This window comes from Eucyclogobius newberryi, unplaced genomic scaffold, assembly GCF_026437365.1.
Source record: "Eucyclogobius newberryi isolate DKJ021-1_F unplaced genomic scaffold, fEucNew1.0.hap1 SCAF_18, whole genome shotgun sequence".
Classification (NCBI taxonomy): Eukaryota; Metazoa; Chordata; class Actinopteri; order Gobiiformes; family Gobiidae; genus Eucyclogobius; species Eucyclogobius newberryi.
Window position 1 is genome coordinate 32,102,747 of NW_027315812.1, and position 13,593 is coordinate 32,116,339.

Sequence of the window (13,593 nt, forward strand, 5' to 3'; positions counted from 1 at the left end):
GGCCGTGTTTTCTTTTTTCCTTGGCTTCTGCATAATAAATACGGGCTTGTATTTAATGTGACTACTTGCTGAATAATTAGCATCACGTAGTCACATTTGCTCGTTAATCTGAAGATTTGTTAGAACGTAACCATGACATTGACCCCTGTACTGGAAATTAATGGAACACTTTACCAAATGTGGTTTATGAAGATTTATTGACCAAATAATTAAACAGATCAATATATAAACACACATAAACATGTGTATTAAAGGTCCCATAACATGCAAAATCGACTTTTCAGAGCTTTTAACCTTCTTACATTGCTATTTGTGCTTCATATATGTACCCAGAGTGTTTTTTTGATTGATTCCCGCAGTTTTTAGCTATATTACAGTCTATATCTTTTCCTTGGATCTGCAAATGGACGGTGGCTACTCACAAGGGCGCGTCATAATCACGGACTTGCGCCACCATTCCCCCCTCTCCCTCTCCCCTCCCCCCTCTATTAAGTTCTTTATGCTTGTAAAATACCGATGGACATAATAAAGGAGTCTCACAAGTATTTTGGAATATTTAAAATCATAAGAGTACTTTTGTAGAAAAAGGTTGTAATTGCCTGGTTGGATTAACTCGGAGCAGCAGCAGTTTATCCTTTACAGTTCCCCAGGAAAGGGGGAGGGAGGTGAGGTGCCGCGGAGACTGTTGCTCCACGTGAATGCGAAAGAGCAACGTTAGTTTTACGTTGCACAGGAAAGCCTGCTGCGCTGTGAATCTTCAGACTTGTGTTGTGGAACTTACAACAAAGTTACATTTGAGTGCTGGCACATGACGTAAACATGTGTCAACAGTACACAACCAGTTTAGGATTTGTTTAATTTGTATATTTTAATCAGCTCCTTTCATGTTGTAAGCACAGATTTCACCTAGGGATTCTCAACTTCCTCCAACCGTTTGTCATCAACCAGTGCGGCCTGTACAGGAACCCCCTGAACAACATTAATCTCCATGTTTTTCCATTGAGCTTCATATCCCGGGTCACACTAGTACAACAACGCTCTGATTTGAGCTGAAATAAAGTCATTTTTCAGACAGGGCAAACCCAAGCCTCCTTTTTCTTTTGATGATTGTAAAGTTTTGAAACAGATTCGAGGTTTCTTACCCTGCCCAAATCTTGAAATTGCTTTATTCCACTCGTCAAACAGCTGATTGGGGATAGAAATCGGAAAAATCTGGAACAGATAGAGAAATCTGGGTGAAACATAAATTTTTATACTTGCAATCCTTTGACTAAGAGTTAATTAGGGGATAAGGTTCCATTTATCTTTTATTATAGTAATAAAAATAGGGGTACATTATTTCTCCAGAATTGTTGATAGTTCTTTATGAATTACACACCTAAATTCCTTGGTTGATTATTTCAGCAACTTATTTGTTATTTTGTTCTTCTGACAATTTTTGAAAAAAAACTTTTTTATAGAAGGATTCAAATGTTGATTGAATTTGGTCTTGTTTGGTTAAGATTTTATCACTTTGCTTGTCCTGTACAACTAAAACTGTTATTTCAGCTTGTTGATTTTTAAGTTTTATAAAGTAATCTATTCTGGAATAGATTGTATGTCGATTTGAAGAACGTGTATTCCGGCATGCTCTAGGGTGTATTTCCCTCCAGATGTCACTCAATCCTATAGTCTTAAATAAGATACAGAACTTCTTATTTATTGTTCAACAGGGTGAAAAACGTTCCATTAATATTCCCTTTAACCAGTGCTGCTTTCTTTGTTACATTAAATACTCTTTTCAAAAGCTTTTCATTTTGAAATCAATATTGCAACTCCCCTCCCGTGTTTGCCTCTGTATGATGAATAGTATAATTTTTATTTTATTTTAACAACATTTGGTTATTGATGTGCAGTATGGTTCAAATGTGTCTCTTGAAAATATATATTCTAATAATTTTTTTTTTTTTTTTTTTTTCATTTTTAATTGTTTTAAAGGTTTTATTGGGTTCAGTATGCCATTCACATTGAAGGATGCTACTTGTAACACTTCTGATGCTTGGGTTGATTGTATCGATCATTGGCAAGATAAAAAAAAGCACAAAAGACACTCCTGACCCCCCCCAGGTCCCACAGGATCTTGGCTCTGTCATTCTCTACAACAGGGGTGCCCACACATTTTCGGCTCACGAGCTACTTTTATATTCGACAAAGTCCAAAGATCTACTATAGATCGAAATTATTGTATGATTTAGTATTATTTTTATTGTCAGTATTAAACTGTTTTTTTATTTTTGTTTAACCATAATTAGGCTTAATTAGGAAACACAATGTAGGCTTTCATTAATAACCTAATATTGTTTATCATATACAAATGTACAATATGTTCCTGGACTGGTGCTTCATGTATGCTTTCTCTGTCAGCATCTTACACCCTGCAGGTTATGCACAGCCTACACCTTGGTCTTGTCTGGTGTTGTAGATCTCGGCCTCTATTGATCTGGTGCTCACGGCTTGTTCCTTGTTCCATGGCAGCCACGACGAGTGCCTCTGTGCTGGCCTTCAGTCCGGCCTCCTCTGGCCATTGGTAGGATTTCTTAATATCAGCCACAGTTATGTCGCGGTGGTACATCCCATGTAGGGGCTTGTCCTCTCTAAAGTCCCTCCTCCAGCACGCCATCCTCTGTTCCCATTGCCTGAGACATTCACTGAGCATGTAATCTGTTGTGGACTAGTCCTTGATGTACTTGTGGATCTTGGATGTTTCATCCTGGATAGTGGCTCTCACACTCACTAGTCCACGGCCTCATTCCATACGGGTAGTGCAGTCTCAGGGTGCTGGATGTGAGTTGGAACCCTCCATGCATGTATCTCTTCCTTTGGCCACCTTATTATTCCTGCTGGTTATCTGATCACTGGCAGGGCGTCACTGTTTATTGCCCAGGACTTGTTATTGCCATTGAGCTGGCTTCTGAGGACTTGCCCTATTTGTTGCCGCTGTCCTTGTTTCCTCTTCAAGGAAGCCATTTGCCTGTGGTATTCCAAGGTACTTGTAACCATCATCAATGTCTGCTATTGTTCCTTCTGTGTGGACTACCTTCCCTTTCTTTGTCACCATCTGACTACACTTCTCAAGCACGAATGAAATCCCAATGTCAGCGCTTTAGATCGTGGTTGCGTGGATCAGTGAGTTGATGTCTTGCTCGCTCTTTGTATAGAGCTTGATGTCATACATGTAGAGGAGGTGACTGATCGTGACCCCATTCCTGAGTTGATATCCATAGCCAGTATTGTTGAATATTTGGCTGAGGGGGTTCATACCTTTGCAGAACAGCAATGGGGACAGGGCGCCTCCTTGGTATATGCCACATTTGATACACTTGTGCAACTGGGTTACCATTGGTCTCAAGGGTGGTTTCAGTGGTGGTAAATATATACAATGCACGTTGACACAGAGGGAAAAGAAATTACATTTTAACAGGGGCATGGGCATCCCCCGGATATCACTATATACATATAAATAACCAGCATCAAAATATAACCCTTTGTCAAACTATCTATAAATCTACCATCCACAAATGTGTGGGACTTTAAGAACTGCGGAATACAGTAAATCTTTAGAAGCTTGTGGTCCTGACAGCTCCAGGCACCCCCAATTCCCATTTCAAAAATCAATATTTATAATTTTACAAGATCAAGACAAATCCGCCGTCATGCTGCTCTTATTAAAACAATAAAAACATCACAGAGGCAGGTATTTGCTGCAGCACTGGTCGTATTATCTCTTTTCCTCCCGATCTGCACTTCACAGTCTACAATAAGCCTGCCATAAAATAGGTTATATAGGCCCTCTTCTTAATATCACCGGGCCTTTGTAAGTAATGACATAAATAAAATGCTGGCTGATGTATGGGGGAAGGGTAGACATTCCCGTGGGGGACTGCAGAGGAGGATCATGGGAGAAAACACAGCCGAGTGGAACGTCTATTTGCTGCATGGTGGTCGGGAGTTTCCCCCGGAGGCGCAGCCAAACACCACAGGCCGCTTCAGTCTCTTCATGAGGACAGGAAAAGCAAAAGGGAGCCTGGTGAGGGAAAGGAAAGTGAGATATTCAGCAACATGTGGATTATGAAGGCAGAAAGAAAAATTAGGACAAGACAAGATTAGGCCTTAGTTATTTTATTACTTGGTTTACGGATCCGCCGCACTTAGATTATTGATTTCTGCAATATAAATCAAATAAATTATTATATTTATTTTTTATAAAGTACCGCCGTCAACGCAAAATAGCATTAAATAAAATATAAAAAGCGGTATTAAGTCAAAAGATAAGAGTGCGTGAAGCAATTTTTCGTCAAAATCCTGTGGGAGTGAGAGACGGGGCGGGTCCGTCTCTGCGCGCAGCCCGGGAGAGCATGTGAAGACGCGCGCCCGTTTCCTTGTCTGCTAGGCGCAGCGCTAACTAATTTATATCACAAATACACATTTTAAACCCGTTTACCACATTTTCTCTAGCGCATTTTGCCGTGACTGAGGGTGCACACTTAGAAGCGTCTGTTCTACCGATGCAAAACACTCTAAATCTACTTTTACACGCTCCTGCACGCCGCGTCTTTCCTCCTCCTGTGGTGCGTTTTGGGTAAACAAGGAAGAAAAAATATTTTGAAATTGAAATTATATTTATATTTCGCCTGCCTGTTCAATATATTTCATTTAAAAATCCGTAAACCAAGTAATAAAATAACTGCGGCCTTATTTGGTCAGTTTCACCTGGAAAATCAGCACCTAATTATTATGTTTTCTTATATCATTCAGTCAATCTGCATCCATTGATTTATATTGGACATTATAACTTCAAATGCCTTTGTATAAACACACCACATACATATACTGGTAATACATATTTCCCTTAAATGTGTGTAAGTAAACTGCAGAATTAGTTTAAAATTGAAAGATTATTAATGCATTGATATAATTTATATCCCCTTTATTCCCCTTGTAATGATTTATAAGCTTTGATAACACATTCTGTCAGAGGGTCTTTACTTTGTTTAATTTCTTGGTTATACTAACTCTTTATTCATAAATACCTAGCTCCTTCCATGTTGTAAGCACAGATTTTACCCAGGGATTCTCAACGTCCTCCAAATGGCTCAACCGCCAGTCATCTGCCAGTGCGGCCTGCACAGGAACCCCCAGCACAACATTTATCTCAATATTTTTCCATTGAGCTTCATATTCTGGGTCACAGCAGCACAGAAACGCTCTGATCTGAACTGAAATAAAGTCATTTTTCAGGTAAACCCTAACCTCCTTTTTTTCTAATTGTTTCAGGGTTTTGAATCAAATTTTAGGTTTCTTTCCTTACCAACCCTTGAGATTGTTTTATTTCACTCATCAACAGTCCTGGGTAGCGATACTTTTGAAAATAACTCTTTACGTTACCTCGTTACTGCATTACTGCGTTACGTTACAATGCTAATCCGTTATAAAAGTAACATGTTAGACTCAGACACAAAATAGTGGTTATAACGAAGGAGAAGGAGTTTTTCAAAACGTGCAAACAGCCGGGTGGGAGAGGCTGGAATCGATGGAGAAATCATACAATTTATCTTTTAAATATAAAACAACATAACAAACATAAAACAAAAAAACACAGCAACAAGTGTGGCATAACATTATACCTATAAGGAATATAAGTAGGGGGTGACATCCAAAGAAAATAGGTATTAAAGTCCAAAATAAGAGTCCCATTTTGTCCATCGTTTATTGAATTTGTCCAGAAGGGATTTTTTCCCATTGTTCTAAATCGTCAGAGGAGTTTATGTCATCCATTTTTGTAATGGCCCTTTACTTAGACTTAAGTAGGGGTCATGAGTATGAGTCCATTTATCGAGGTCTATCTTTATAGTGGTGAAAAGAGGAGTAAAGTTTTCTCAAAGATTGTTGATAGTTCTTTATGACGGACCACACCTAAATATTTAAGGGATTCCATTTGAAATTTAAATGTGTAAGTCTTTTTAAAGGACAGAGGAGGTTGCCAGTGAGAGAACATTTCAGTTTTCGTACAATCAATCAATCAAAAACAAATCCAGACATGAAGAAAATGCATCACATTGAGAATGGACATTTCTGGATTGTGTCTGTGTCTGTTTTCATCCTGGTTTTCTCTTAGGCTTTGGATGGTTTCAGGTTAGCTTCCACACAGTCAGTTATAGTATGTGCAAAAGTATGTTGTACAAACACTGTTTAAGAGGGTTGAATTGTAACTTATGAATCCAAAACAGCAGACTGAAAAGCAGGAAAACTGAAGGCTATTCGTTATGATTATGTGCTGTGTTCTTGGTAACAGTTTTCAGCGAACAACATGTTTGACTTGACATTCTGACATATTCCACCAATAATGTATTTTCATGAATTTCTGAACCAAACTAAAATGTAGAACAATGTGTATTTCCAGCAGGTGTTGTCTCCTGTCAGCAGTGAAATCCCCTAACAGCCAAGCAATAGAGACTTTTGTAGACATGTTTCAGGTGAACATTTGCTGTCTCTTGACTCTATATATCAGTTTATTATTTTTGTATTTGTAGACTTTATTGTCTCATTTAAAGGTGCCATAACATGCTTTTTTCACATTTCGTAGTCTATCCTAAGTGTATAATTGATAATAATAAGTGTTGTGCAACACCCTTAACATAATAGTTAAGAAATATCACCCAGACCTTGGACCCCCTCACCAACCCGGAAATGCAAACGGCTTGGTTTGATATTCGCCCCCACCCTTGTGAAGAGCCATCTGGCTCCCCCGCCCAACCCGTGACGTAGTCTCAGAGCGTGTGTGTGCCCCGCCCACCCGTGACGTAGTCTCAGGGTGGTAAACCCATCCATGGGTAAACCCTACCCACCGGGCAGAATAGAATCGCATTAGGGTTAGGGTTGGGTTAGGGTTAGGGGGGTGGTGAGGGGGGAGGGGGGATGATGACGCGTGCCTGGGGTTATGACGCGGTCTTGCAGCCACCCCCGTCAGTTTGGAGATTGGAGGAAAGGAGATAGTCTGTACTAAAGCTAAACACTGCGGGAATCAATCAAAAAAACACTCTGGACATATATGAAGCACAAATAGCAATGTAAGAAGGTTAAAAGCTCTGAAGAGTCGATTTTGCATGTTATGGGACCTTTAAGACATGTGTCCTCTACATTTAAATGCTCTCCATTGGCTGGTTCTCTTTAGCTGTTTGTCCACTAGCCCTGGTCCCCCTGACCACTGGCCACTTCTGTTTAAGACAGATTGTGTCTGCTACACAAGCAGCTATTGTCCCCCAAAACATAACCAATGTTTTTTCAATAAATAAAATCTGAATTATTATTCATCTTCATAAGGCTTACAGTTTATTGTCACTTTTTTTGCATTTATTTCAGCCTGTGCCTTTACGCTACATTTTCACATTTCTTTATGGGGTTTGGATAGTGGTAGAAGCACTGGAAATATAATATTTTGGATCCAGACATGAACTACTGCACGAGTTCTTTAACCTGGAAAATGCTGATGCTAACATGGACTAGCTTTGTTAAGTCTATTGGCTCAACAAATAAAGTTATCATTTAAAATACAACAGATTGTCACCAGATAAAGTCAGCTTTTGGGGGACTGAGTATTTTCTGTTTCACCCCAGTCTGCATTCTCTCGTGTCCAATCATCTTGCGTTAAACCGCTCTGTGGCCCTAAAACGAGCGAGCACGCCCTGGAAACGTGTAGTTGCTTTCACCTGTGCATCTTAAACCTTCTGGTGCCTGCAGCAGCGGGCCAACAGCTCTTCGTTTAATCAAATCACTTTAATTATGAAACAAAAGACTTGCTTGATCGAATGAGAAGTGTTGCTTGACTGTTGTAAATCCTTGGCATGATGGCAGACACATTTTGGTTTTGAAAACATATTAAATGTGTTTACTTCAAACTTTCATAAAAAATAGTCCCCACACTTTTGACACATGGAGTACCCAAACTATCCTTCTCCGTACAGAAGAATCCACCGACCTGCTCACACTGTATGAGACCCGTGAGCCAATGGAGGCCTGTGTGCAACGTTGTGGACACGTTAGTACTTTCAGTATCTTCTCATACGTGTAAACTGTGTAAACATCATAGTAAACTGTTGGCAATGCTATGATTTTTATTGAATATCAGAGGCTTTTGCAGCACACATTTTCTGGTTTTCATGTCTGCAATGATTTGAAAAGAAGACGTGTCAGAGGCAAACATGTAGAAAAAAAAAGATCAAAATAGGTAGAGACTTTAAAACTGATCCTAGGTATTTAGCAAAAATAATGATGCACTTTAAAGGACAGTAATATCATGGGGATTGTAAAGAAATAGCATGATAACTAATAGTACTCAATGAAATGGCGCAATAATATGTAAACAGGTCTCCAAAATGTAGTCTGTTATCCCAGTATCGTAATTGCAAGTTATTTTTTGTTAGTTTTATGACTACCAGATTGAATACCATTTGTTTTGCTCTCGTGTAGTCCCTGTGACAGCTCCCGTGAAGTTTCCTAATGTGAGCACAGATAAAGTGCCGTCGGTCTTGAGTAAAAGGCCGGTCCCTTCAGTGCTGGACAGGAGGTCACGGCGCGTCCGCTCTACTCCTGCCGCCTCTGTTGACTGTGCTAATCAGGCGGACGCACTGACTCATGAAATGCATTTGTCAGCCTCCCTCAGCCCTCTGTACCTGCCGACTCCAAATACCAGCAGAGCGTGTGGTGCGGCGTCCCGTGGGTCGTGTGAGCTAAAGAGCAGAGACAGGAGACGAGGCGGCAGGGACAGGCTCGCAGCAGGAACAAAGAAGGTCTGCGCGCGCTTATAGAGTCACTCGGGCCACGTTTGGAAATGCTCTGACTGACATGCAAGGATTGTCGAGCGCTTCTGCTCCAGGAGAATTCTTTGTCCCAATGATTTCCACACTACATGGGTCAGCAGCACAGGGCAGGCTAAGAGTCTGTCATTAGGAGAAGCTGTCAGTCAGGAATACTACTATTACAACTACTACTGTTGCTAAAGTTAGCCCCGCTAGGTCCAGAGTCAGTAGTTGCAAAGATCATTCAAAGGTGTTTCTTGTGTGTTTGTAGTTTACACCGATCACCAATCTTTTCCACTTTGAGAAAACCTGATGGCAGTTGGTAAAGTGCAATGGGATGTGACTGCAGGGTGTGTGGGACTGGCACAACTGCTGGCATTAGTATATAACGGCCATGGAGATGTTAATACTTTGCCTGGAATGTATGGGATTATACTTTAGGGCTGCAACAATTAATGTGACGGGCAGTTTGTTTGGATTGGGAAACTCCCGTAAATCAGACATTTGAGATTTTTACTACACGTCTTTATAAAGTACTATGTCTCTCGGCTGGCCTGGGAACGCCTCGGGATCCCCCCCGAAGGAGTTGGAGGAAGTGTCTGGGGAGAAGGAAGTCTTGGAGTCCCTGCTTAGACTGCTGCCCCCGCGACCCGGCCCCGGATAAAGCGGAAGATGGTAACAGATCAACATATTTCTTTCATTAAAACACTAATCTCACATGTTTCTTGTGTTATTTTGGGGTAATTCTTGCTTTGTGAATAAAAAACCTCTTCTCTTAACATAGTAGTTCAGAAAATGATTATTCAATTACCAAATTAGTTGATGATTATTTTAATATTAGATTTGTTGCAATTCATTGATCCAGCCCTTTTACATGTATTTACTTCCATGGTGACAACCAAGTTAAAGACACCATTGCTTGTGACTTGTGATGCATGCAAGCCTCATACTGGTCTTAATCCACACACACAGTAATGGTTTTCCTCCATTTCTAGTTTCAATGTCTCTATAATCAGTGCTGCTGTCATTTTCTGATCTTGGAAAGCAGAGGATAAGGCGACTGTTTTGCCGAGAGCTGTGGGTCTCTCTGACACCTGCTGCCTTCCAAATAGTGGCCTGTTATTTAAGTACATACGGGAGACAGCTCATCAGGAGGAATGACAGGAGCAGGCTGAGCTGACCAGCGCAGGGAGGGAGCTGGCTGACAGTGTACTCCCAGCTCCATCATAACATCCACCGGAGGGGATGGGGTATTTGCAAAAGTGTCTCAGCGCCTAATGTGAGCGGTAAGCTGTGACCAGGATGACAAATGAGCAGAGAAGGAACGGGGGACTCAAGGGAATGAGACGCCAAGAGCAGAAGCAGCACGGAATCAAGACACGACTACATCTGCAGACAGTACGAGACTCGGCTGTGTCTCAATCGTCCAGGACCTGCCTCAAGATTCTCCCCCTTGCTTTGGTTTAGAAGAGGGGCACATCAGGCTAAACGGAGTGCAGCGTGATGTGTGCTCTGGGAGATGAAGACATGCCGTCATGTACTTGTCCTTGGAGCCAAAAGCAGGTGAACGGAGGGAGGGTAGTGTCTACTCCAGATCAGGAGTTTTGTAAAGAAATAAAACATAATTGTGCATACACTATAGGAATAGTATAAACTACATTTAACACATTGTGTAAGATTGAATGTATCGTGTAATAACATTTATAGTAACCTCTGGTAACAAGCAAGCAAGCAAGCCATACCTAATGCATTAGCATTATTTCAACTGGTTCAATTTGGAACTGATCGTTAAGGTCTGCAAGTGTATCACTGTCGAGTGATTTGCACCGGTCTATTCAAGCCAGTCACAGCGGGCCGTGGGAGCTCGAGCTTTCAAAGCAATATGGCTCGCTTTTGGCCCCTGAAACATTTTTGCATTTTTGTGCAAGTTGAAAGAGCAAGATAAGAAAGAACACACAAGATGGCAGAAATCAGATAGAAATTGAAAATAATAATTTCTCACCAAATGAAGCACTGATGATAACTTAATATGTTGAGCCCACAGACTTTGCAACACAAAACTAGCGCATGTTAGTAGCAGCTGTTTCCTGTTTATCAATTCACGATAGTAAAAATATATAATAAAAATACAATATACTGTTTCCAGTGCTTGAAGTACATTATTTTTGGCGCCAGCGACTCACATTGCAGACCTCTGCGAGCTCGACACTAAGCACTGAAACAAATTTAGAAACTTTCTGAAGCAAACTTGTCTGTTGTTCCCAGGGTCAGTCAAAACGTGGCTGAAATAACATAATTCGATTCTGAAGCTCATATGTCACCTATATTTGTTTTCCAAAAGAGGATACTTACTTACTTACAAAGTCAAAGGTTAAGTTACACAGTCCTCCTGTCGGTGCCATCACGCAGGGCCACAGTGCAGCGTCCAGGAACCCATCTCCAGATCTTGAGCTAAGCTTGGTCAGGAGCTAACATGGAGGATTTGACCTGTTGTTCATGTTTTAGTTTGATGTGTTACTTTTAGCTGCATGTGGATATAATCAGCAATTAGATAGCTATTAAACAAACCAGATGAAAACATCTGAATTTTCACAGTTAAAATGCACATTCTACTCAAGAATTTTACCCACCGTTTTAATTTGAAACCATTGTCCCTTTTGAGTGTCATGACACTGCATGAACATTACAGATGTCATGAGATAGAACCTTTCTGACTGCCTTGTCACAGCCCTGTACCTGTTTGAACTTCTGCTCCCTGTTGTTTGCGTAAACTTGCTGTTGCTAAATCTTCCTATTTGTCCTATCGTTCCTATTTGCCCGTATGCTCGGTTCTTAAGTGGGCCCATTATACTGCAGCTCCTGGCCCAAGCGTATGTTGTAGCTGTAGATGTGTGTGTTAGTTGTAATGAGGGGTACGTCGCTGCAGACAGACAGCTCTGTTTCACTAACTGGCCCAGCGGTAACAAGCGCTATGCTAATCGTGCCCCTAATGAAAGCATATCTGTGGGCTTGATTCTGTCGAGGATAAATAGCTTCATTTAACCCAGCATGGGGGCCCGGCGCTGGGAAAAATGCACTTTTTAAATACACAAACGCCATGGCACAGCTTGGCTTTTCTACAAAGGAAAACAATTTGTTGTGGCTGTCTGTCGGTCGGAGGTGGAAGAATGTGCATGGCCCTCCGCCCACGCGCATCCACTGTTGGCTTTTCCGAACACAGGCCAGCCTCCACAACTACAAAGACCTGTCACATCCAGCCTGGTTACCTGCAGCTGGAGAAATCCTGATAATTCACACAACTGCTTCCCAAAGTAATTATTTCTAAATTTAGCATTTGCATTGTCAGCATTCTGGTTTACCATGTGTAATAATCCACAACATCAAACGGACTGACTCATAAAAATGCATTAATTTGCTTCTGGGCAGCTGTGGTGTGAGTAGTTAGAAGTTTCTTTAGCATGAAAACACAACAAGACTTCCGGTTATGGCCCTGGTGCATTTGCTTTAAAATATCTTTCACCCAAATAACCCCAAGAAATGAGGAGCAAGACACTGTGAAAGATGAGTAAACAGGAAAAACATGAGAGGTCATGCTTCTGGAGCTAAACAATCCGAGCTGCAGACTGAAACCTGAGCAGAAAACACTGACCAACATGGTACACAGCCGAGCCCCGTCCCCGGTGTGAACCCCCCAGGGCCATGCGGGATGGACGGAGGAGAGAACATAACTTAACTTAACATAACAACAGCTGGCCCTTGCAGCGTGACGTGGCATCATTGAGAGTGTGTTTCGTTCAACAGAACAAAAGGGGGGAAACGTTGAGAGCTTCTAGGAATGGAGTTGTGCTCCTCCCAATCATTATAAAAAGAACACACCGCCTGGGCCAGAAAAACAAGGAGCTGATCACCCATTAGGCCTGCTAGAGCAGTTCTCAAACACCATGTGAAAGAGAGCCTCATGCCTCCATTGTCTCCTCACAGACGAACCTTTGCTCACGGGTGAATTCCGTATGGTACATCTTGTGCAATAAAGACCTTCTCCTTTTAACTTTTACAGCCTTCTCACAAACTAGTGGTTTATCAGCTTCCTGTCTTCGTTGGCCCAGGCAATGTGCTCTTTCTGTAGTGATGGAAGGGAACAAGACTCTAGTGTACAAGCTCCGAAATGATCTCCTGGAGGAAGCCCTGTGTGTCGTGTCCTTCCTCCTCCTCTGGAACCCCCACAAGTCTGAGATTGTTCCTGCGGACCTGGCCTTTGAGCTCACGCAGCTCATCTATAATGTCTGAGACGTGATGCTCAGCCTCAGTGATGCGAGTGCCGCCGCCTCCTCCTGCCGCTTTCAACTCCAATATTTCTGCTTCGATTCTTGAGAATCAGGGCTCGTTGTTCACCGCTCTGATTCAGCTCTCAACGACACACTGCACATCATATAACACAAGAACCACCTCTTGTAAAAGTTTTTCCTCTTTCCCTTCCATCCCATCTGCTGAGCCCTGCTGGAGACTACATTTGGCTGTGTGGCAGCCTTCTGGAGCTGTGCTAGCTTTAACATCGTTAGCTTGTGGGGACGTTGAGGTTAAAAGTCCTTCAATTTTAATTGTTTAGTTCTCGAAGCATCACCTCCTTTGCCTTTTCCGGGTTTAGTCATCTCTGACAGCATCTTGCTCCTCAATTTGTGGGTGAAAAGGAAATTTTAAAGGCAAATATTGGCAGCAGAGCGTAGTAGTGTAACAGTCCGCGCCAAACCCAGAAGTAAAA